This window comes from Nannospalax galili, unplaced genomic scaffold, assembly GCF_000622305.1.
Source record: "Nannospalax galili isolate Female #2095 unplaced genomic scaffold, S.galili_v1.0 scaffold3, whole genome shotgun sequence".
Taxonomy (NCBI): domain Eukaryota; kingdom Metazoa; phylum Chordata; class Mammalia; order Rodentia; family Spalacidae; genus Nannospalax; species Nannospalax galili.
The window spans coordinates 2,132,963-2,157,020 of NW_008351466.1; the positions used below are offsets into that span (position 1 = coordinate 2,132,963).

The 24,058-nt window shown below is 37.2% G+C and overlaps 1 pseudogene; it reads left to right on the forward strand.

Moving 5' to 3' along the window:
- The window catches only part of LOC103746230, a 36,534-nt pseudogene extending 14,718 nt beyond the window's left edge, over positions 1-21,816 (forward strand).
- Positions 21,817-24,058: the final 2,242 nt, after the last annotated feature.

The following is a 24,058-nucleotide window of genomic DNA, read 5'->3' on the forward strand; positions in this document are numbered from 1 at the left end:
AAAGGAAAGTCACTACCCTCCATCTCAATAAATCTTGATTGTTTACTGTGATCTTTAAGCCAAACACTGACTAATAGTAACCCTCTTTAGTTAATGTGGCCAAGCAGAATCACAACCTGTTTGCCTGGGAAATTTTTATAAATAAATTTTAAAATCTTATCTTTATGCAAAATGGCTCCCATATAAACAAAACAATTGTGAATGAATATTATATTCATTTTATAACTATGAAAATCAAAGCTCAGAGAGGTTAAGTAATTTGTTTAAGGACATATACACTGCTGGTAAGTAGGTGGACAATCTGGGTAGTGAGCTCAGCTCAGCTGGTTGTGAAGCATGACATTTCAGGGGTACTTTCTACTCCTTTTCTTTGTTCTTCTCCTATATTGATCTAGTATATATTCAACATTTTCAAAGAACAGATAAAAGTATTATAAATTTGCATCTTATTAAGATGTGTCTTATTTTATCTAATTTAAGTCACAATAGCTACCGTAACTTTTGAGGCTAGGTATATACAGATAACGATGACTTAAAAAATAATAATGTTAGGAATAACAGAATCGTTTAGTGAACTGTAAAAGACATCACAGAGCACAAATACTTTGCATAGAATTTTTCATTTGTTCTTCACAAAAACAAAAACACAAAAACCTGTGAATGAGTACAGTGATCACTCTTTTGAAGAAATAAGCTCAGAAATGTTGACTGACTTTTCAAGGATCACGCAGCAGGGGAGTATCAAAGCCAGAAATAAAACCTCAGATCTGACTATAAAGCTCAAGTTCTTTGCTACTATCTCCTCAGGCTCTGGAAAAATATATTTTAAAAATTTTATTTATTATTTTTATTTTTGTGTGTATAAGTGTTATGCCTATGTGGATGTAATTACATCTGTGCCATACAATACCCATGGAGGTCAGAAGAGGGCACCAGATCCATCCCCTAGAACTGGAGTTACAGATGGTTACCATGAAGTGGGTGCTGGCAATCGAACCCGAGTCCTCTGAAAAAGCAGTCACTGCTCTTAACTGCTGAGCCATCTCTCCAGCCCCAACTGGAAAAATATTTTAGGTGAACTTTATGACAGTGAAAAATGTATGTTTTGAGTATCTCTATGCAGCATTGCTTCTTCTCTAGGGGCTTTTAACCTGTGCACTACTGAATTAGAAGCAATTTCTTAATCTGTACATTGGCACACCATTGAAATTCATAAAGAAACATGATGACTCTAATGTCTTTTTCGTTCTGGTGGCCTCAAGACTAAGTTCAGTACCTGTATATCTGGGTCACTTAAGACCTGTTTACTGGTCATATGAGTTCTTGTGACATTTCCAGGAACAGCATTAAAATGGGAATATGGTCATGGTGATGAAAAGAAAATGCATCTTACTGTAGAAAGTAGAAAAAGTAAAAAGAAGCCGCAAAGTAGACAGAGGTAGCAAGACGAATTTGGCACAAGCTTATTAAAATTACTGCAGAAAGGGAAAAGGCTTTCATTAAGAGCTGCAACTCGTGCTGCCTTGAATACATAGACTAAACTTAGAAGTTTACATTTCATGTGACAGTTTAAACTACTTCTTCCTCATACAGGCTGACTAGTGCTTCTCCTTGCAAAATGCAAAACCCACAAACATTGGACTGCTCTCTGCTCTTTCAAAAACAGAAGAGGCTTCAAAAACCACCATTTTGGAAAGTTGGACCTGATGCTTGGTAATCATGCTGAAGAGATCAGGAGTGAACAGGACTCCATGGGGAAGCCATCCAGTCACCCATAAAGCTCCAGCCAAGTGGAGGCTTAGGAAATTGGTTTTAGATGGGTTGATTACTAGTTAATGGGTTCCAAAAATGAGAATAATTAATTGGTGTTCTCCTGTCTGTTACTTATGTAAGAATTTCCTGTTCAGAGGACTTGTGCCATGAAAGACAAGGGTGACATTAAGGGAAGGTTGTGAGCCCAGTTAACAAAACAAACTTGGTAAGGGAACTGTCAATAGCAGGCACAAGCAAATATGCTGCAGCTTGAGTAAGGCTGGAGCCAGGCTGCCTGCATGCTGTTCCTTTCTACAGATGGGGCAGTGCTTGGCAAAGCTGACATGGATTTGGAATTTGAAACTACGTGATGATTTCAGTATTTCATTTTCCTGCAAATCAATAAGGATGATTCAAAATCAAACCAGATGGCCACGCAGCTACTGTGGAATATCAGCTACAGGCCAACCTTTTATTTTCTTCAGAACATTGCCTCTCACAACAACCTTCATTTCCAAAGTGTCTTAAATGCAGCAAAACACACTTCATTGGGGAGAGCCTCTAACAAACCTCCTCCTCTTCCCCAGCCCCCAAACTTAACAAATGTCATTTAGATTCTGAATATCTGGTGCCTCTCACAGTTTAGAAAACCAGGAAGCACTTGCAAAGTTTGGAGCCCAAGCAGCTTGCTAATCCTCAGGAGAGGGTTCAGGGATGTGAATTGTTGTGATTGCATTTCATTGTCAGATTTTAAATGTGACTGTTGGGGACTGGAGAGATGGGTTAGTGGTTAAGAACATATACTGCTATTGCAGAAGACCTAAGTTTGGTTTCTCAGCACCCATGTCAGCTGCCTATAACTCAATCTCCAGGGGATCTGACACCGCTTCTGGCTTCTGCAGGCACCTGGCATTGTGTGCACAGATACGCATAATTTTTAAAAATCTTCAAATGTGACTACTTTTACTACAATACTGTAGAAAGAAGCAGGATAAAAATAATTACAAAGCTAGGTTGAGAAACGGCAGTTGGTATAGCAAGTGGCAAAAAGATTGTAGGCCAGAAATGTAGTAGCCCCAGACATACCTGTAATGGCTAAGTTATTTTGTCCTTTCTTCCATGTCTCTTACAGACCTTCGTGTTTCTTTCCTCAGAGTCTAAATGCCAGCTCCTTCTTCCTCTTTTTTCCTTTCCCCTTCCATATTTTAGTGTTTTATTTTGAAGTATCTATTTCTCACAGAAGATTCACGAAAAGAGTAGAAAAATTTCTCATATGCACTTCATCCAGCTTTCTTATTAACACCTTGCGTAACCATGGTGAATTTATCAAAACTAAGAAATTAACATTGGTACATTTTTATGAAATAAACTACAAACTGTAATCATATTTTACCATTCTTCTCACCAGTATTTTTTTTCTGTTTAGGTTGTTACCCAGGATTTAATGGTTTATTTCATTTTATGCCTCCTTATTTTCCTCCAGTTCATGGCTTTTTAGGGATAGGGAATGACTTTGACAGTTTCAAAGTCTACTGAATAGGCTATTTTGTAAAATTATATTTAACTTGAGTTTGCCTCATGTTATGTATGTATGTTTGTGCATGTTCTATATATTTATTTTATTTATTGTTATTTGTATGTATGATTGCTTTGCCTGCATATATGTAAGTGCACCATGTTCACGCAATGCTCACAGAGGTCAGCAGAGGGCATCAAATTTCCCAGAACTGGAGTTATGGATGGTTGTTAGCTGAGATGTGGGTACTGGGAATCGAACCCAAGTCCTCAATAAGAGCAGCCATTGCTCTTAATTGCTGACCCATCTCTCCAGTCCTGTGCATTCTATAAATGAGAGAAAACTGGTGCTGTTTTGTTATTTTCTTGCTGATTACTCCCACTTGTTCCCCTCACCTCTCTCCCTTTAGAATATTTCATTTCCCCTCATAGTCCTCTTCCTACTTTCATGTCATATTTTTGAAGACATAAATACATTATTTGATGAATAAAAATAAAAGGAAACAGGTACATGGATATACTACACAAATTAATTTCAAAGAATTTTTGTAGGCTTTCTCTTCTTAGGGAGGTGGACTATAACTACCCTCATCCATTAATGGCATATCACATTTTTAATCCATCTGTGGATGGGCATCTAGGCTGATCTTGGCTATTGTGAATAATATGTCAATAATCATAAATGTTAAATGGCACTGTGGTATGATGACAGATTTATTCATGTATGTATCCAGGAGTATTATAGCTATGTTGTATGGTAATTCCATTTCCAGTTTTTCTGAGGAGACTCCATACAGTTTTCCATAGCAGCTGGATTAATTCATATTTCCACTAGCAATGAATAAGGGTTCCTTTTTCATCACATCCACAGCAGCATTTGTTGCCATTATGATTGGAGTGAGATGGAATCTGAATGCAATTATAATTTTCATTTTCCTGGTGACTGAGGATGTTAAAAGCTAAAAATATTTATTGACCTTTTGTGTTTTTTCCCTTTGGGAACTATCTGGTCTATTCTTTAGCCCATTTACTTACTGCAAACTTTGTTTCTTGGTATTTAATTTCTGGAGTTCTTTATAGATTCCAGATATTAATCTCCCATCAGACATATATCTAGAAAAGATTTTCTGCCATTCACTAGGCTCTTTCCTCCTCACCTAGATGATTGTGATGATTGTTTCCTTTACTTTTTAATTTTAAAAATTTTATTTATTTTTATTTTATGTGTAAGAGTGTTTCTTTCTGCATGGATGTAACTATACCATGTGTGTGCAATGATTGTGAAGTTTGGAAAATGTTGTCAAATCCCTTGGACCTGAAGATACGGAAGATTATTACCCATGATGTGGGTGCTGGGAATTAAACCCAGGTTCTCTGCAAAAGCAATCACTGCTCTTAACCTTTGAGGCATATCTCCAGCCCCTTTTCAGAAGATTTTTAATTTCATGTAATTCAATTAGTCAATTTCTGGTATTTTTACTGTACTTTTGATATCCTTGTCAAAAAGTCTTTGCCTATGCATTTATCTTTTTTATATTTTATTATTTATTTATTTTTTATGATATGCGTGTATTGCCTGAGTGTAGGTAAGGGCACGTATCATGCAATGCCCATGGAGGACAGAAGAGGCTGTCGGATCCCCTGGAACTGGAGTTACAGACAGTTGTTAGCTGCCATGTGGGTGCTGGGATTCGAACCCAGGTCTTCTGCAAGAACAGTCACTGCTCTTAACCGCAAAGCCATCTCTTTAGCCCCTTATGTATTTATCTTAAAGGGTTTTTCTCTAAACAGTTTTTGAGCTTGGGGAGATGCATCAAGGTCTTTATTCTATTTTGAATTAATTTACTGCAAAGTTATATATATATATATATGTTTTATATATACAGTTATATATGTTTTTGACAGCATATATATATATATATGTATAAAATGGTTTTGACAGCTTTGTTAACTGTCAGGGGATTGTAGCTGTTTGGATTTATTGTTAAGTTCTCCACTTTATTTTGTTGGTCTAGCTATCTGTTCTTGAATCAGTACCATGCTTATTTTGTTACTATCGCTCTATAGTACAATTTTGAGCAGATACTGTGATCTCTCCAGGGTTATATTTTTTAGTTAGGATTGTTTTTGGCGATTTGAGGTTGTCTGTATTTCCATATTAATTTTAAGACTATTCATTTCAGTTTTATGAATAATGTCATAGGGATTTTGATGAGCATTGCATTGAGTCTGTGCGTTGCTTTCCCCTAAATATTCATTTTTATGCTATTAATCCACGAGTATGAAAGTCATCTTTCTAGTGTCATTTTCACTTTATTTCTTTAGTATCTTAAAGCTTTTATTGTTGAGGACTTTTGCCCTGGAACTGGAGCTACGGACAGTTGTTAGCCACCATGTGGGTGCTGAGAATTGAACCCAGTTCTCTGCAAGAGCATCCAGTGCTCTTAACTGCTGAGTCATCTCTCCAGTCCTACATGTATGAAATTCTTGAATCAATAAAACTCCTCTTAAACTTAAAAAAAATCTCTCAGTCCAAGTTCATCCACTCAATACTTCTTATTTAACACACATGACAGAATGCATGAAATTCAGAGGGGGTGGCTATGAGGAGTGCAGATGGGGGAGATGATTAAGATATTTTATATGACATGCACAGAAAATACAATAAAAATATACATTTGAAAAAAAGTCCCAAGACTAGATGGGTTCACAACTGAATTCTACAAAATCTTTAAAGAAGTGCTAATGCCAATGCTTTTCAAAATGTTTCAAAAAATAGAAAAAATAAGGACCCATGACAAAGTCACTTATGAAGCCAATAAAACCCCAGTACCTAAAAATAGGAAGAGTAAAACTCAAAAAGGACAGGTGTTACCTGATACAGTAGCTTATCCTCTTAAGCTAGTTTGTGCTGTGTTGTTGAGATCTACAGATTGTTAGCATTATAGTCTAACCTCTCAGTTTAGAATATATTCTAGTATGGGACCAATTGTACCTTGGGCACAGAAGTGAATCTTATTTATTTATTTATTTATTTATTTATTTATTTATTTATTTTGAGGCAAGCTCTTACTCCGTAGCCTTGGCTGACCTAGAATTTTCTATGTAGACCAATGTAGCCTCAAACTCGCACAGATCAAGTGTCTCTGCCGCCTGAGTGCTATGCTGAAATATTACATTTTCCCTGAGACTGGATTTCTGTTTGGACCTTCTTTTCCTGTGGTCTAGCTACATTATTTGACTTCCACTATATATATATTTAGATCAATATATTCCTCTTCAAATTGTTGCCTTTGGGATTGAGGTGAGAGTGCATGTATGTATACATACATATTTATGTAGCCAACTAATATGTTTATGTGTCGTTATGTCACTACAGACCTATAGAAGATTCTTCTTTAATTGAACTATCATTTTGGGATTTAAGAATTTGACGTTATCATGGAACTTGTTGTAGACACGTATCATAAGGTTCAGGGACCACAAGCCAAAGTTCTAGAGCTGCCATTTATAAAAACTGTTCCATTTTTCTCACCTCTATTCATTCTCAACCAAGCAACAAATTTCTGTTTTGGCTTAAACTTAATAGCTTTTGATCTTGGCCCACAGGCTAAATCCCACTGAAACTGAATTATATCCATTTGCTTGTTTTTGAGTTACCAAGAGGGAAAAGAACATCACGCTTTGAATGAATTTTTTCCCAGTTGGTATATTTTTGAAGATGCACTATCTGTCTGCAGTATGGAAACTTTGACTAAGAGCCTGATCCACTGATGTGCAGGATAAAAATAAGGCAAAAAATTTGTGATATTTCTTTCAGAAAAAAGTAAATATATTGAAAATGACTTTTTCTGAATTTTATTGAAAGAAGGTAAATCATGTCTTTTAAATAGTGGACAGTGAGCCCATTGTCAGTGATATATTGAAGCTGTCACTAGAGATTCCTGCTTATAGTTCTTATATGTAGCATTTTAAAACTGAAATAGTGGGGCTGGAGAGATGGCTCAGCGGTTAAGAGCAGTGACTCTTCTTGTAGAAGACCCGGGTTCGAATCCCAGCACCCACATGGCAGCTAACAACTGCTCCTAAGTCTAGTTCCAGGGGATCAGACAGCCTCTTCTGTCTTCCGTGGGCATTGCATGACACTGGCACACTTACCTACATGCAGGCATAACACTCATACACATGTTATAAAAATAATAAATAAAAATATTTAAAACTGGGAAGGATTTCAGTTATTATAGGCAACTTCTGATGCCCTTCTCAGTTGCTAACTTTCCCCCCAAATCATTATTCTGACACGCCATAACTGATTTTTTTTGAAATTTATATATAAAGAATCACATTGTATGCTTTTAATCTGAATTTTAGCTGAAAATTAGATTTTCTCTGAGTTGTTCACCCATATTATTGAGTGGAATTGTAGTTTATTTCCATTGCTGTAGAGTATTTCATTGTCAGTCTACCATGTTTCTAGTATATTGGTAGCTGTTTAGATAATTTCCTTATTTTGCTTCCATGAATATTGATGTTATGGGCATTTTTATGTGATTTTCTGAATATGAACATTTCTATGATACTCATATTGAAATAGATAATGAGGAAATGTATTTGCTAGCACATTGAGCATTGTTGATGCTCTGTTTACACTTCAGGCCTATTGCTGAGGTCAAGTATTATAAATGACAATAGTTTCTTATATCAAGCCACTGGGTTCCTCAACTCTTATTTTATTGGAATGTTTAGCTCATTATAGATAATGTGACTACTGATATACTTGAGTATAAAATACAATTTTGTTATTTGCTGATTTTTCTTTAACATTTTTTTATGATCTACTTGTTTTCCATTTTCCCTTCTTTTGAATCAGCTGAATAACTGTACTGTTTAATTTTACCACAGAGTTAGTCATTGTTTTAGTCACTTTCCTTGTCGATGTGACTCAATTCCTGGTAAGAAGCAACTTAAGGTAGGGTGTGTTTATATTTGTTACCAATCTTTTTATATTTTTTGGGAAGGTAGTATTTTTATATTTTATTATTTTTATTTTATGTGTATGAGTGTATTGCCTGCACGTATGTGGGTGCAATGCTATGGAGTCAGAAGAGGTCTTCAGATTCCCCTGGAACTGGAGTTAAGGACAGTTCGTAGCCGCCATGTGGGTGCTGGGAATCGAACCCAGGTCCTCTGCAAGAGCAGTCAGCGCTCTTAACCACTGAGCCATCTCTCCAGCCCCAGTTTGAAGTAGGACAGATTGGGTCTGCTATGCTGGGGAAGGTACAGCAGTGAGAACAGATCTATATAGCAACATCAAGAAACACAGATGAGACAGGAAGGAAGGCCAGGTTATAAATTTCAAGACCTGCCCCAAGAAAACTGCTACTTTTAATTAAACTTGACCTCCTAAAGGTCTCACAACTTCCAAAAATAATGCCTCCAGCTAGGGACCAACTACTCAAAAACCTGAGTCTGTTGAGGACATTTTATATTTAAACACGATGGTCTTTCCCTGACCCTCATAGGATCATGGCCATCTGATAATGTAAAGCATAGTCAGTTCAACTTTTAAAATTCCATTAGTTGTAACAGTTTCAACAATTCAAAATTTCAGTCTGTTCTGAGATTCAAGGCAGTGTCTTAACTATGAGCTTTTGTCAAATCTAAAAGGAGGTTAATAGACTTACAACACATACAGCCACAGAATAAACTTTTCCATTTCAAAAGGGATGGCAGGGGTGAGTGATAGGAAGGAAAGATCAGACCAAAACAAGACTGAAAACCAATGGGGAAAACACCAGTCACTGCAAGTTCAGGTCTGACATCTGGGGCTTGTGATGAAATAATTTGTACTCTCACAGGCTTTGGTTGCATTGCTCTTCAGTTTCTGTTGCCTGTGGGACACACAGTCTCTCTTTGGGCCAGCTCCACTCAATGCCTGCAAGCTCCTTTTCTTACCGAATATTGAATTTGGGTGATAATTTGAAGCAGATTCTCTCTCCTTTCCTTATGAAATTGCACATTGTAAAATATTTTTTTCACTGTATTTTCTGCTCCCTCTTTTTGTAAATCTCGGTAAATGCAGTGAGAAATGTCCATGTTATACTGTCACAAAATTTCTTCTACCAAAAAATGTAGTCTTCTATTTTCCAATTCAGAACCCCTCCAAAAGTTCAGTTTATAGGCATACTTTCCCAGAATACAGCATGAATGACTTCTAGTTCAATTTTCTTGTTCCCTTTTAGGATCTCATGAGCTTGGCTTTCGTTGTCTGCACTTTTCTCAGTATTCTGGGTTTCTGAACCTACACAGGAATGGTCCAATAAATTCTGCTTACAGTAATCAAGGGTTTCTCTAGTCAACAGCTCCCAACTCTTCCACACTTCTACAAATCAACTTCAAAGGCTGGAGAACCTCCTCATCAGGTTGTCATAGCAATGATCTCATTTCTCAATATCAATTTTCTGTATTAATTACTTTCTTATCACTGAAACAATATAACTAATAAGAAACTTAAGCAAGGAAGGCTTTATTTTGGTTCATGGTTAATGAGGGACTAGCTCATCAATGAAAGTAGTGGGAGTGTGTGGGACATTTTGTATCTTCATGGGACAAAAAGCAAGGAAAGAGGAATATGTGTACTCATATAAATTTCTCATTTTTTCCATTTTATTTAGTTCAGGACGCAGGACCATGGGATAAAACTGCATGTTCAGGTATGGTCTTCCTCCATTAGTTAATCCTCTTTGGTAACACCCTCATAGACTGACACGTCCAAAACTGTCCCTCATTAATGGCCTAGGTGTTCATAATTCAATTAAGCTCACAAAACTACTACAAGTCTACCTTTTGTCACTTCGATGCTGAAACACATCACTTCAAATCATAACATTCAATTCCTGGCTCCTAAAATCCCATTTGATTCACCTCTAAAGGTCTTTAAAGTATTAACAGTTTAATCATTGTTCAAAAACAGAAGTTCAATATCTGATCTGAGATTCAGAAAAATCTTTTCACTATGAGCCACTAGAAACAGAAAGTCATATTTCCAACCTTCAGTGGCCCATTCCAAAAGAAGAGATAGAAGTATACTAAGGGAAAACCAGACCAAAGCAAAAAAGATATGGAAAGCTGCAATAGAGAAAGATCAAGTCACATATAAATGCAGGCTTATCAGAAAAACAGCTTATTTTTCAGAAACTGAGAAATCCAGAAAGATTTTGATTGATGTCCTCTAAGTCATGAAAGAACAGAGATGCCAGCCCACACTGGCAAACCATCATTTGTAATCGAAGGAGAAAGGAAAACCTTCTGGGGTTTATATCCACTAATCCAGCTTTACAGAGAATACTAGGACTATATAGGTCTGAAGAGAAGATGAGACACAGCCAAGAGGGCATAAGGAATAAATAATTCCCAGAAGAGTTAGTCAAAAGAGGTCTAAAGAAAAAACTACCACCACAGCAAAGTGACAGAATTTAATAAAAGTTGATTAATAATAGCTCTTAATATTAACTCTCTCAATTCCCAAGTGCAAAGAAACATATTAACTGGTTAGAATAGAAATAGGATCTATCATTTTCTACTTCCAAGAAACATACCTCATCATCAAGGATAGACACTAAGAAACAGATATAGTTTTTATAATATCTGATAAACTGAGATTTCAAACCAAAATTATTCAGAAGAAATAAGGAGGGACACTTAATACTCATAATAAGATCTTACAGTCCGAAGCACATACACACCAAAAAAGAGAGAAAGTAACATTCATAGTAAATATTTAAATAGTAAAAAAAAGAATATGGGGGCTGGAGAGATGGCTCAGTGGTCAAAAGCATTGACTGCTATTGGAAAGGACCTGGGTTCACTTCATAGCGCCCATGTGGTGGCTCACAAACGTTGGTAACTCCAGTTCCAGGAGATCCAATGCTTTCGTCTGGACTTCAAGGGCATTCCACACGTGGATGCACTAGCATATATGCAAATAAAACACGCACATAAAATAAAAATAAAAAATAAAATAATTTAAAAATAGTATTAAATCTAAAATGGCAGAATAATCACAACACAATGATAGTGGGAGCCTTCAATACCCCACTGCCAATAGACAGGCAATAAAGAAAAAATTTAAACCAATAAACTCAGGACTTAAATGATATCATAAATCAAATGACCCTAACAGCTATCTACACAACATTCCACCCAAATACTAAAGAACACATATTTTATTTTTCTCAGCAACTCATGAAACTTTCTCTAAAATCAACCATATATTAGAGCACAAAGGAAAGCTCAACAAATATAGGAAAATTGAAATAGCATCTTATGTTCTATCTGACTACAACAAAATAAAGCTGGATATCAACGGCAGCAGAAACTACAGAAAGCACGTGAACTACTGCAAGATAAACAACACACTATTAAATAAAAATTGAGTCAAGGGAGAAATAAAAAGGAAAAATATAACCTAGAATTGAATAAAAATGAAAACATAACATACCAGACTTGATAGGTGACAATGATAGAAATTCTGAAGGTAAGTTTATAACACTAAGTGTCTACATCAGACAAGTAGAGACATCTCATAATAACATATGTAATGATACAGCTGAAGGCCTTGGAAAACCCAGAAGAAACAGTATCTAAAAAGAGTAGCATAGGCTGGATAGATGCATGAGCAGTTAAGAGAACTAGCTGTTCTTCCAGAGGACCCAGGTTCAGTTCTCAATACCAATATGTCAGCTAATAACCATGCAGTACTCCAGTTCCTGGGGATCCAATGACATCTTCTTACCTCCATGGGCATTGCATGACACAGGTGTACTTACATACGTAATACATTCATTCACAAGAATTTTTTTTAAAAATGAATTTTTAAGAAGTAATCAGAGATAACGAGACTGAAATTAATGAAAAAGAAATGAAAAAATTAATCCAAAGAATCAATGAAAAGAAGAGTTGGTACATGGAAATGATGAACCAGGAAAACATATCCCCAACAAAATCCAGGAGTCCTACAGAAGTGTACAGCATTGAGAACCACTACCTAGATCCCCAGGATGCAGAATTTAAAAGAACAATCAAAAACATGATCAAAGAACTACAAGAAAATGCAGACAACTCAAAGAACTCAAAGAGGAAAGGCATAAACTTTTGACAGAAGCCCAAGGATATACAAATATGTGGCTTAATGAAATATCAGAAACAATTCATAATTTGAAAAGTAAATTTAGTAAAGAGAAATAGTGAAGAAAACCGAAATGGAAATGAACATGGGACTGAAAAACTCAATAAACCAATTAGAAACAATAGGAGAAAGTCTCCAAAGCAGAATGAATGAAATGGAAAACAGGATATCAAGACTGGAGGATAAAGTTAAAGATCTGGGCTCCTTAAGCAAAGATTATGCAAAATTAAAAAGAAACACAGGAATGGACTATTCAGGAAATATAGGACAACATGAAATAACCAAATTTACATATTATAGGCATACAGGAAGGACAAGAAACTCAAACCAATGGCATCCAACAGAACTTCAATAGGATTATAGAAGAAAACTTCCCTAAATTAAGAAAAGATATAGCTATAGAGATTCAAGAAGCACAGAGAACACCATTAAGAAATGATCAGAACAGAAAGTCCCCATGACCTATCATAGTAAAAACAATAAATGCACAGAACAAAGAGAGGACATTGGAAGCTGCTAGAGAAAAACAGAAAGTTACATATAAAGGAAAACTCATCAGAATTACAGCTGACTTTTCAGAGTGAACTATGAAAGCCAGAAGAGCATGGAACAAAGTATTCCCAGTTCCGAACAACCATGGATGCCAACCCTGAATACTTTATTCAGCAAAACTATCTATCAAAGTTGAAGGTGAACAAAAAACTTTTCCATGACACAAGTAGGCTGAAAGAATTCATGTCTTCCAAACCAGCACTACAGAGAATACTTGAAGCAATACGAAGCACCAAAAAGAAAGGAATGAGTATACCCCAGAGGCTACAGAAAGAAAAAAAAGAAAGGTATAACAACAGAAACACAAAACAGTGCCACAAGTACAAAGAAATTAAAATGACAATATAAAATACACATCTTTCAGTAATAACACTAATATCAATGGCCTCAACTCCCCTGTCAAAAGACACAGACTGGTGCAATGGATCAAGAAAGAAAACAAATCTTTTTGTTGTCTTCAAGAAACTCATCTCATCTTCAAGGACAGATACTATCTTAGGGTAAGAGGATGGAAAAAAATATGCCAAGGAAATGGCCCCAAGAAACAAGCAGATGTTGCAATTTTAATATCTGACAAAATAGACTTCAAATTAAAACTCATCACAAGACATAAGGAGGGTTACTTCATTCTAATCAAGGGGAAAATTGACCAAGAAGATATCACAATCATGAGCACTTATGCACCAAACTCTGGAGCACTGAATTTCATAAAATCAGTAGTCCAGGACTATTGGAGATTGGCACCAACTTAGTGATAATGGGCGACTTTAACACCCCACTTTCTTCAATAGAAAGGTCAACTGGACAAAGAATAAACAGAGAGACATCTGAATTAAATGACATATCACATGAAATGGACCTAACAGATATATACAGAATAGACAGGCAGAATAGACAGACCCTCAGCCCAGTTAGCCAAAAGAAAGAAAAAAAAATACAAATCTACAAAATCAGAGCTGAATGGGGAAACAACACAATAGACACCAAAAAATCCAAAACATTGTAAGGGAATACTTTAAAAATCTGTGTGCCATTAAATTTGAAAACATAAAAGAAAGGGATGAATTTCTAAAATAATGACCACCATCAAAGTTAAACTAAGAGGAAATCAACAGCCCAAACAGACCCATAACAAATAAGGAACTTTAAACAGTAATAGCAGTAATATAAAACCTCCTGCTTAAGAAAAGCTCAGGCCTAGATGAATTCACAGCAGAATTCTAGCAGACATTCAAAGAAAATCTATGACCAATACCTAAAGTATTCAAAAAGCTAGAAACAGATGGAGAACTCCCAAACTCCTTATACGAAGCCAGTATCACACTAATACCAAAACTAGATAAAGACAGAACCATAAAAAGAAAGCTATAGACCCATATCCTTAATGAACATAGATGCAAAGATATTCAACAAAAGACCTGCAAACCGCATAGAGAGACACATCAAAAAGATCATCCACCATGATCAAATCAGCTTTATCCCAGAGATGCAGGGATGGTTCAACATACATAAGTCAATAAATATAATAAAACATAAATGGACTTAAAGACAAAAACCACACGGTCATCTCAATAGATGTAGAAATGGCATTTGACAAAATCCAACATGCATTCATATTAAAAGTCTTATGAAGGAATTGGTCTGGAGGGAACATACCTCAACATAATTAAAGCTATATACAACAAACCCATAGCCAAAATCATCCTAAATGTAGAAAAACTGGAAGTATTTCCATTAAAGTAAGGAACCAGACAGGGCTATCCACTTTCTCCACTCCTTTTCAATATAGTGTTTGAAACTCTTGCAAGAGCAGCAAGACAAGAGAAAGAAATGAAAAGAGTATTGATTGTGAAAGAAGAGGTTAAATTGTCCGTATTTGCAAATGATATGATATTATACACAAGAGATCCAAAAATTCCACTAGAAAACTGTCAGAATTGATTAATACTTTCAGCAAAGTGGCAGGATAAAAAATCAACTTAAAATCAGTAGCCTTTCTATATAGCAACAACAAGCGATCAGAAAAAGATCTTGAAGAAACTCTCCCATTCTTGATAGACTTAAAAAAATAAAATACTTAGGAATAAACGTAACCAAAGACATTAAAGATCTCTACAATGAAAATTTCAAAGCTCTCAAGAAAGAGGAAGACACTAGGAGATGGAAAGACCTACCATGTTCATGGATTGGTAGAATCAATATTGTGAAAATGACCATCTTACCAAAAGCAATTTATAGATTCAATGCAATCCCAATCAAAATACCCATGACATTCTTCATGGAGCTTGAGAAAATCATCCTAAAATTCATATGGAATCACAAAAGACCCCAGACAGCCAAAACAATCTTTGGCAAAAATAATCTTGGGGGGATTACCATACAAGATCTCACATTATTTTACAGAGCTATAGTAATAAAAACAGCATGGTACTAGTACAAAAAATACATGTAGATCAATGGAACACAATAGAAGGCCCAAACATGAGTTCATATAATTTCAGCCACCTTGAATTTGACGAAGGTGCTAAGAATACACAATGGAGGAAAGATAACATCTTCAAAAAATGGTGCTGGCAAAACTAGATTTCCACCTGCAGAAAAAAAACGAAACTTGACCTTTATCTTTCACCCTTAACAAAAGTCAACTCCAAATGGATAAAAGACCTCAATATAAAACCCAAAACTGCTAGAAGAAAACATAGGGAGAACCCTCCATGATATAGGTGTGAGAAAAGACTTTCTAAATCAGCTTTCCAAATCAGCTGCTCAGGTGCTAAGGCCAACAATCAGTAAATGGAATCTCATTAAATCACAAAATTCCTGTACAGAAAAAGAAACAAATAAGGGGGAGAAGAAGAAACCCACTGAATGGGAGAAAATCTTCACCATCTACACATCTGACAGAGGTTTGATATCCAGAATGTACAAAGAACTCAAAAAAGAAGGAAATAAGAAAATAAACTACAAATAAAAAGGCAATAGATCTAAACAGAGCGTTCTCAAATGAAGAAATAAAGTGGCTAAAAAGCACCTTAAAAAGTGCTCAACATCCTTAATAATTAGAGAAATGCAGATGAAGACCACTTTAAGATTCTGCCTTACCCTAGTCAGATTGTCAAAGATCAAGAGAAAGACTGCAAATGGCGGAGAAGATGTGGAGAAAGAAAAACACTCATTCACTACTGGTGGGAATGCAAACCAATGCAACAACTATGGAAAGCAGTGTGCAGAACCCTTAAAAAACTGAAAATACACCTACTTTCCAATCCAATAATTATACCCAAAGGACTCCTCATACTGTAGAGATACCTGTACATCCATGTTTGTTGCTACTCTCTTCACAGTAGCTAAGAAATGGAAACAACCTAAATGTCCCTCAACTGAAGAATGGTTAAAGAAAGTGTACACCTACTCAATGGAGTTCAGCAGTAAGAAACAATGAAATTATGAAATTTGCAGGTAAATGGATGGAGCTAGAGATTGTTATACTAAGCAAAGTAACACAAATGTAGAAAAGCAAGTGATGTATGTTCTCCCTCATTTGTGAATTGTAGCATCAATCCCTTATATGTGAGTATATATATATATTCTGATGTAACAGCAGGATCCAGGTAAAGGGAAAGCATGCATGGAGGTAAAGGAAAAGAAACAACCTGAAAGTGGGATAGTAGGGAACAGATGTTACCTGAGGGAGGTTGAAAAGTGGGAGCAATCTCCAGGGAGGAGAAGAGGGAGGGACATGGTGTTGGGGAGGTAATGCAGTCAGGAGAGGAAAGGTAGCAGGAGTCAGGAGGTATTGGGAGGAGGGTGGGGATATTTGGGGCACTGGGACTTTGGAGGAAGGGAGAAGGGATGCTGGATGGGAGAAAAAAAGAGTGGAAATGTGTGAATCTCAGGGGGCTAGGAAACCCTGAGGGAAAAGTGATGCCCTAGAAACCCTATGAGAAATGCACATAGAGTATCTGAACATTAATGCATATGTATACCTGGGAGCTGGTTGGCAGGGAATGCAGTGCCAGATAAAAGAGACCTCCCTTAGAGTGACAAGAGTGCCATACAGCACTCATCAAAGGAGCTTCTTTATGCAACTGATGGAGGCCACTGCAGAGTTGCACATCTGGTCAGGCACAGAGAACATAAACCTGGGAGATGCCCAGTACTAGGTGACACATCTGCAGTGGAATCTCTACAACCAAGGCTCATGGAACATAGTGGAATAAGGGGTAGAGAGAAGGTTAATGCATTCCTCAACTTACCAGTGAGGCTTCCATGTACATCAGAGTGCGATACACACAGAAGGCCACAACTGGCCAAGTTTTTGAGAATAGGAGACTGTAGAGTGTAGGATGGGACTCCTGTATAGAACCTTACCCACTTATGGCTCAGGGACCATTGTGGAAGAGGAGGCAGAAAGATTATAAGAGCCAGGGCTGGTTCATGAACATAAGGAGGTGGAGGCTTATAGGCCACTGGAGGCTTGCTCATGTGAGCCTGTAGCAGCGATGGCATCAAACGTGGGACCCATGCCAACTTAATTAAACAAGGGCCCAAAGGGAAGGTGAGAAATAGGTGGCAAGCCTGCACTAAAGTGAGAAATATTTGATACTGATTGCTACTGGGTGAGGGAAAGTATGACTTACATACAACCACCAAGTGGGTTGACTAGACTCCAGTGGACACATTTATACTGAAGGACATTTAGGTACAAACACCTGAATAAATAGGACTCAGCATATATGGCAGAGTGCATAGGGTTTGGTGGGGGTATGTGGGAGGCATGGATGGGGGAGGGGTTGGGATTTGAGTGGGAAATGTATGCAATTTAAAAAGCTCAATTAAAAGAAAAGTGAAAAAAACACACATTGAAGAAAAAAGACCACCTGTTCAAAATATGGTGCTGTACACAATTCAAGGACCTCAACACAAAATCTCATATGCTAAATCCAATAGAGATGTAAGTAGGGAATATATTGAAACTTATTGGCACACAAAAGAATCCTGTTTGGACCCTGATAGTGCAGGCATTAAGACCAAAAACTGACAAATGGCACCATATAAAACTAAAAGAGACTTTGCACAGCAGAGGACACCAACATTGGAGTTAAGAGGGAGTCTAGAATATGCTATATAAATCTTTGCCTGTTACACATCTTACAAAGGGTTAATATTTAGAATAGAATTTAGATTAGAAATCAAAAACTAAATGTCAAGAAAACAACCATCCCAGTTAAAAAAAAAATGGGACTTGGAACTAAACAGAGTTCTCAAAAGGTGAAATGCAAATGGCTGAGAAACACTTTTAAACATGCTCAACATCTTGGGCTGGAGAGCTGGCTCAGCGGTTAAGAACACTGGTTGTTCTTGCAGAAGATCCAGGTTTGAATCCCAGCACCCACATGGCAGCTAACGACTGTCAGTAACTCCATTTCCAGGGAATCCAACAGTCTCTTCTGTCCTCTGCAGGCATTGCATGACAAGGGTGCACTTACCTACATGCAGGCAATACATGCATATACATAAAATAAAAATAATGAATAAAATACTTTCTAAAATGCTCAATATCTTTAGCCATCAGGGAAATGGAAATGAAATCTATTTGGAGATTTCATCTCACCTCAGTCAGAATGCATAAGAGCATAAAAGCAAATGAAAACAAATACTTTCGTGAATGTGGAGAAAGGGGAAAACTTATTCACTGTTAGTGGGAGTGGAAACTATTGCGGTTGCGGGGGTCCTTCCCTGCACACAGCATGATGGGTGCCTAGGAGGGGGAGTGTACTGCCGTCCCAACCCTCTGTTCCTGAGGAACCACCAAGGAGGCAGGGAGTCTTGTCCAGCAAGAGCTCATTTATTAAGCTTTAGGCAAGTGCTTATATACATTTGTGAGCATTGAGTGTCCCTCCCTTCACTCCACCCCGGGGTTTGATTGGTCATGACCACAGGACTTAATTAGCATTTGAGGTTTTAATTTTCCAGAGCTGTCAGGTTCCTATCTCTCCAGGGCCAGGTTTTTGTTTCCCAGAACTGTTAGGTTTTCATTTTTTATCACCATGTCCATATGGTCTCTACTTTTCCTGACTGTTGAGTTGTTTTGTATCACCAAGTCCCCACAGCGGTCACTATGGAAATTAGTGTGGTGGTTACTCAAAATGCTAGAGGTATATCTAACACATGATATAGTTACACCATTCTTAGGCATATACCTAAAGGACTCTGTATCCTACTATACCAGCTCATATGTGTTTGTTGCTGTTCTATTCACAATAGCCAGTAAATGGAAATAACATAACTGTCTATCAACTGGAGAATGGGTAGTGAAAATGGAGAACATTTACACAATGAAATATTATTCAAATCTTAAGAAAAATGAAATTATGAAATTTGCAGGTAGGTGGACAGAAGTGGAAAGAATCATTCTGAATGAGGTAACCTAGACCTTGAAAGACAAACATGCCATGTTCTTTCTAATGTATAGATACTAGCTTTGTATCATTAGTTTGTGTGTTACAGTTGGAAAATTCATAGAGGCCCAGAAACTAGTAAGGGACCATGGGGAGAGTGGTGTTTCATGACATGGCAGACAGAATGCAGTGGTAAAATGGGGAAGGGGGAATAATGCAGTAGGAAGCATTAAATGGGTGCAGTAGAGAAGGGCATGTTAAAATAGGGAGTATGGGAAGGCATAACTAACACTAAATGATATTTGAAAAAGTCATATGGAAATCTACTGCTGTAGAAGCACTTTGAAATACATACATATACATATATAAAGAGTTTCAATGGAGTTACCCCATACTGGGGGACTAGCCCTTATCAGACACCATAGGCTAACAAGTTAAAAGGCCCACTGCCAGGAATGGACACTCTCTTTTAGATTTGTTGACTGGTGTTGGGTCTCACAGACATTCAATAAATTCTGGCTATTTCTATGACTCTTACTTATCTTCTAGAACTTGACTGTAAGACCCTGTTGCTGAAGTGATTGCACACATGAATTGTAGGACAAACATGGAGAAATTGAGCTGGTACTGACCTCATAGCTTCACCTCTGCTGTCTAATTTTCATAGTGTTGGATGATTCTCTGCATGCTACCAAAAGAGAAAAGTAATCTTCAGTTCTACTCAGCTACGAACAGTGCAAGCTATAATAGCAACTGGTCTGGCAAAATATGACCACTGGCGCAATAGTGGCATGAATGTTATAGGAGGAATCAAACATATTCTTATTGAATTTAAAGCCCACTTCCCAAGATGGAGCCCATATATGGCACTGATTTCAGGCCTAGGAACCTGTGGCTAGACAGGTCACAGGACCTACTACTTTTATGCTACTAAATGTTCATAGTATTGAACCAAGTCCTAGTTTTTTTTTGTTGTTGTTGTTGTATCCATAGATTAGTGTCTCTCTCAACTCATATCAAGGATGATGTTTCTTAAAGCAGATAGTGATTAGCACAGAGACCCACAACTGGTCAACATGCAGAAAATAAGAGACTGAGGGGAGTGCTCAGCTCTAAATGGTACATCTATGTCACATACCCTCTCTTCCCAAGGCTTAGCACTCATAGTGGAAGAGGGAACAGAAGCATTGCAAGAGCCAGAGGTGGTGGACAAGTATAAAATAATCCTTGTTCTTTGGAACACAGTGGATGGTAGTACATGTGAACCACGGCACTAGTGACAGTATGCCAAGGCCTGGGCAAGGCCAAGCCAGGCAAAAATCCAGACAGGTAATGGTAGACAAGAAGCCGTAGTCCTAGCTGAGGAACTATTAACAATTTATAGCAGCTACGAGAGGAAGAGTCAGTTTTCTTAAAGGGTGTGTCACTGGGTAGATTGACCAATCTCCAAAGGATGAAACTACCCTGAAGAATATTTGGAGGCCACAATTTAGACCTAATATTTCTTTAAGTATATAATAGAGAACATGAAGTGATAGGGAATAAGAAGGTGGGAGCAAATCTTAGAGGAAGCAGGGGAAGGTTCTGAATGTGGTCAAAATACACTGTAGGAAATTCTCCAAGAATCAACAAAAATATATTTTTTTAAAAAGCTAGAACCACAGAGGACTTACCAAAGAAGAAAAATAAGATTTCTGCTGTGCCAGAAACCCTTCAGAAAAAGTGAAGGAATTTCACAGGTTTGAAGGTAAAGTGCCTGGGAAAAGTTTGTCCTAAAGACCTTCTTCGAAAGGCAAGTAAGAAGCTTCTCTGTGAAAAGGCTGAGAAGTATCACAAGGAATATAGGCAGATGTACAGAACTGAGATCTGAAAGGCCAGGATGGCAAGAAATTCTTGCAACTTCTACATACCCACAGAACCCAAATTGGCATTTGTCATCAGAATCAGAGGTATGGGTGATGTGAGCTCAAAGGTCTGTGAGGTGTCACAGCTTCTCTGCCTGCACCAGATATTCAGTGGTGCCTTTGTTAAGCTCAACAAGGCTTCAATTAATACTCTAAAAATTGTGGACCATACATTACATGGGGGTTTCCCAACCTGAAGTCAGTAAATGAACTAATCTACAAGCATAGTTATGGAAAAATCAGTAAGAAGTAGAAGATTGCCTTGATAGATAACACTTCAATTGCTTGGTCTCTTGGTAAATAGGATATCATCTGCATGGAGGATCTGATTCACAAGCTCTTTATGGTTGGAAAATTCATGAAGGAAACAAATAGCTTCCTGTGACCCTTCAAATGGTCTTCTCCACAAGGTAGAATGAAGAAAATGACAACTCATTTTGTGGAAGGTGGAGATGCTGACAACAGGGAAGATTAGATCAACAGGCTTATTAGAAAGATGAACTAAGGTGTCTACCACGGTATTTTTGTAATGTGGTCAGTTAATAAACAGTGACTCCTTGGAAAATTGGAAAAAAAGAAATAGTAATAGTTTCTATTCCTCACTGTTTAAAGAAAAATAATAAGAAAATTAGTCTGTACATGTTTAATACAGATGTTAATATTTCCCCTAATAATTGATTCACTATTGGCTGAATGTGTGGGTGCAGAACCTACAGATATGCAGGACCAAATAAATTTCTGTTTTCTGAGTATTTTCCTTATTCTTTTATTTTCTAAAAAGTTCCTAATTTCTAATGGTATTGGGATTATACATTGTCAATTGTGATAAGATGGAAGGGTCAAGCCCAAGATCATTAAATCGTTTAAAAGGTATATACCCTCTGGAGGTGGAAAGAATAACAAAGGATCAAGTCAGAAAAGGTAACTAGTATTATATATTGTATACAACCCACCAGATGAATTACAAATGTTTTGAATTGTAATTTTTTTTTACACTTTGAAATAATCTCTCATATAGGCCAGCTTGGCTTTGAACTCACTCACTATGTAGATTTAAGTGATCTTGAACTTCTGTGGTGCTGGAGAGATGACTCAGGGGTTTAGAGCACTGGCTGCTTTTGCAGAGGACCCGGGTTCAATTCCCAGCACCCACATGGTGGCCAACAACTGTTCTCCTAAATCCAATTCTGGGGGAATCTGACACCTGTGCAATTATATGCATATAGATAATACACTCATACACATAAAAAAGGGAAAAAAAAAGAAAATGACCTTGAACTTCTAATACTCTTACCTCCACCTTCTGAGTGCTAAGATTACAGTGTACACCACCATTCCTGGCTGAAATATTATCTTGACAAAATGGAATTGTACCCTCCCTTTAGAATCTAAGGCACAGAGAGCTGAAATAACTATCTTAAGAGTTTATAGTTTCTCAGTATTAGAATTGGTATTCAAACTTTTAGGCAACTGACTGCAAAGCTTGAGTTCTTTTCAGGGAAGCACATACTAGGATGAATTTTAGATGTGTGGCTCGGAGAATGCTGTGTGAGCTGTGTCCATGCCTTCTAAATGTAGAGAACCTAAATCCTTGAAGCATCTGAGGGTTATCGTGCTTATCCAAAGACCAGAATCAGTATCCAGTCTCTCAAATTAAATCTGTAGTAGGAGCACTTAGCATATATGTCACTGGTACCAGGAACCCAAGTGACAGGCAAACAATTCCATTAGAGAAAACAAGTTCTAATATTAGAGTTATCAAGTTCAAATGCTAAGAATAGAGACCAAATGTAAATCAAGAGAAAAATCAAAACTAGACAGACACAGAATGAGTGTATAGAGCTTCAGAATATGTCTGGGAGAGAGAGGAAGAATTTCTAAAATTACTGGTCTCCACATAAGTAGATATTTGTTGCTTAGCATTACTATGATTTATAAGATAGGGGCTGCAAGTATAAAGGAACAAAGCATGTAATAACAGAGAAGGAAGACTTTCCATTTAGTTAACAAGGTAAAAGTACAGAAAATATATAAAAAGTAACAGGTGAATATTCTGGAAAGTAGTGATTAAGGCTGTGGGGCGCTAACACTTGGAGAAGACTAATTAAAAGCTGCCATGTATCCTATCCCTCAGGTCAATTCTTATGAATGGGAGATGGGAAAGCAGCTCAGCCAAGGCTTTGAACTCACTAGGAATCCAAGACAAAAGAGTGACAAATAAGTCTAGTTCCTAAAATAGCTGTTGCTGCCAGTAGTCAATGAACAGTTTTCCAGCCTGGCCAGTGTAAATGGGATTGTTAATCCCCCCATTATCTTTTTAGCCACACCCACAGATCAAGGCTGCCATCAGTCTCCTTACTCCCCAAACCCTGGCAACTCATAAAAGGAAATTTCCAAGTCCTTTACTTTAGTGCTTTAACTGTCAGAGCTCAGGAACCATGCCCTGGTTCCTTCTGCACCTGGACACTATGGGAGGGAGCTGGATTTTTATTAGACCTCAATGACTAATGCACACCTGCGCATTCTTTTGTTCCTATTGGCAAGAGCAGCATTTCACAAAACAGCTTGAAAAGAGTGTTGTCAAGAAATTTGGGCAACAATTCCTACAAGGGCTTTGTTTTCTTCTGGAATGAAATTGGTGACATGTTGTAGGAATTTAGAATTAAAATCTTTCTCATAAATTGATTTGTTTTATTTAGTAGACTTTACTGGGACACCAAAAAAATCCACTTTCTTTTGATATAAAT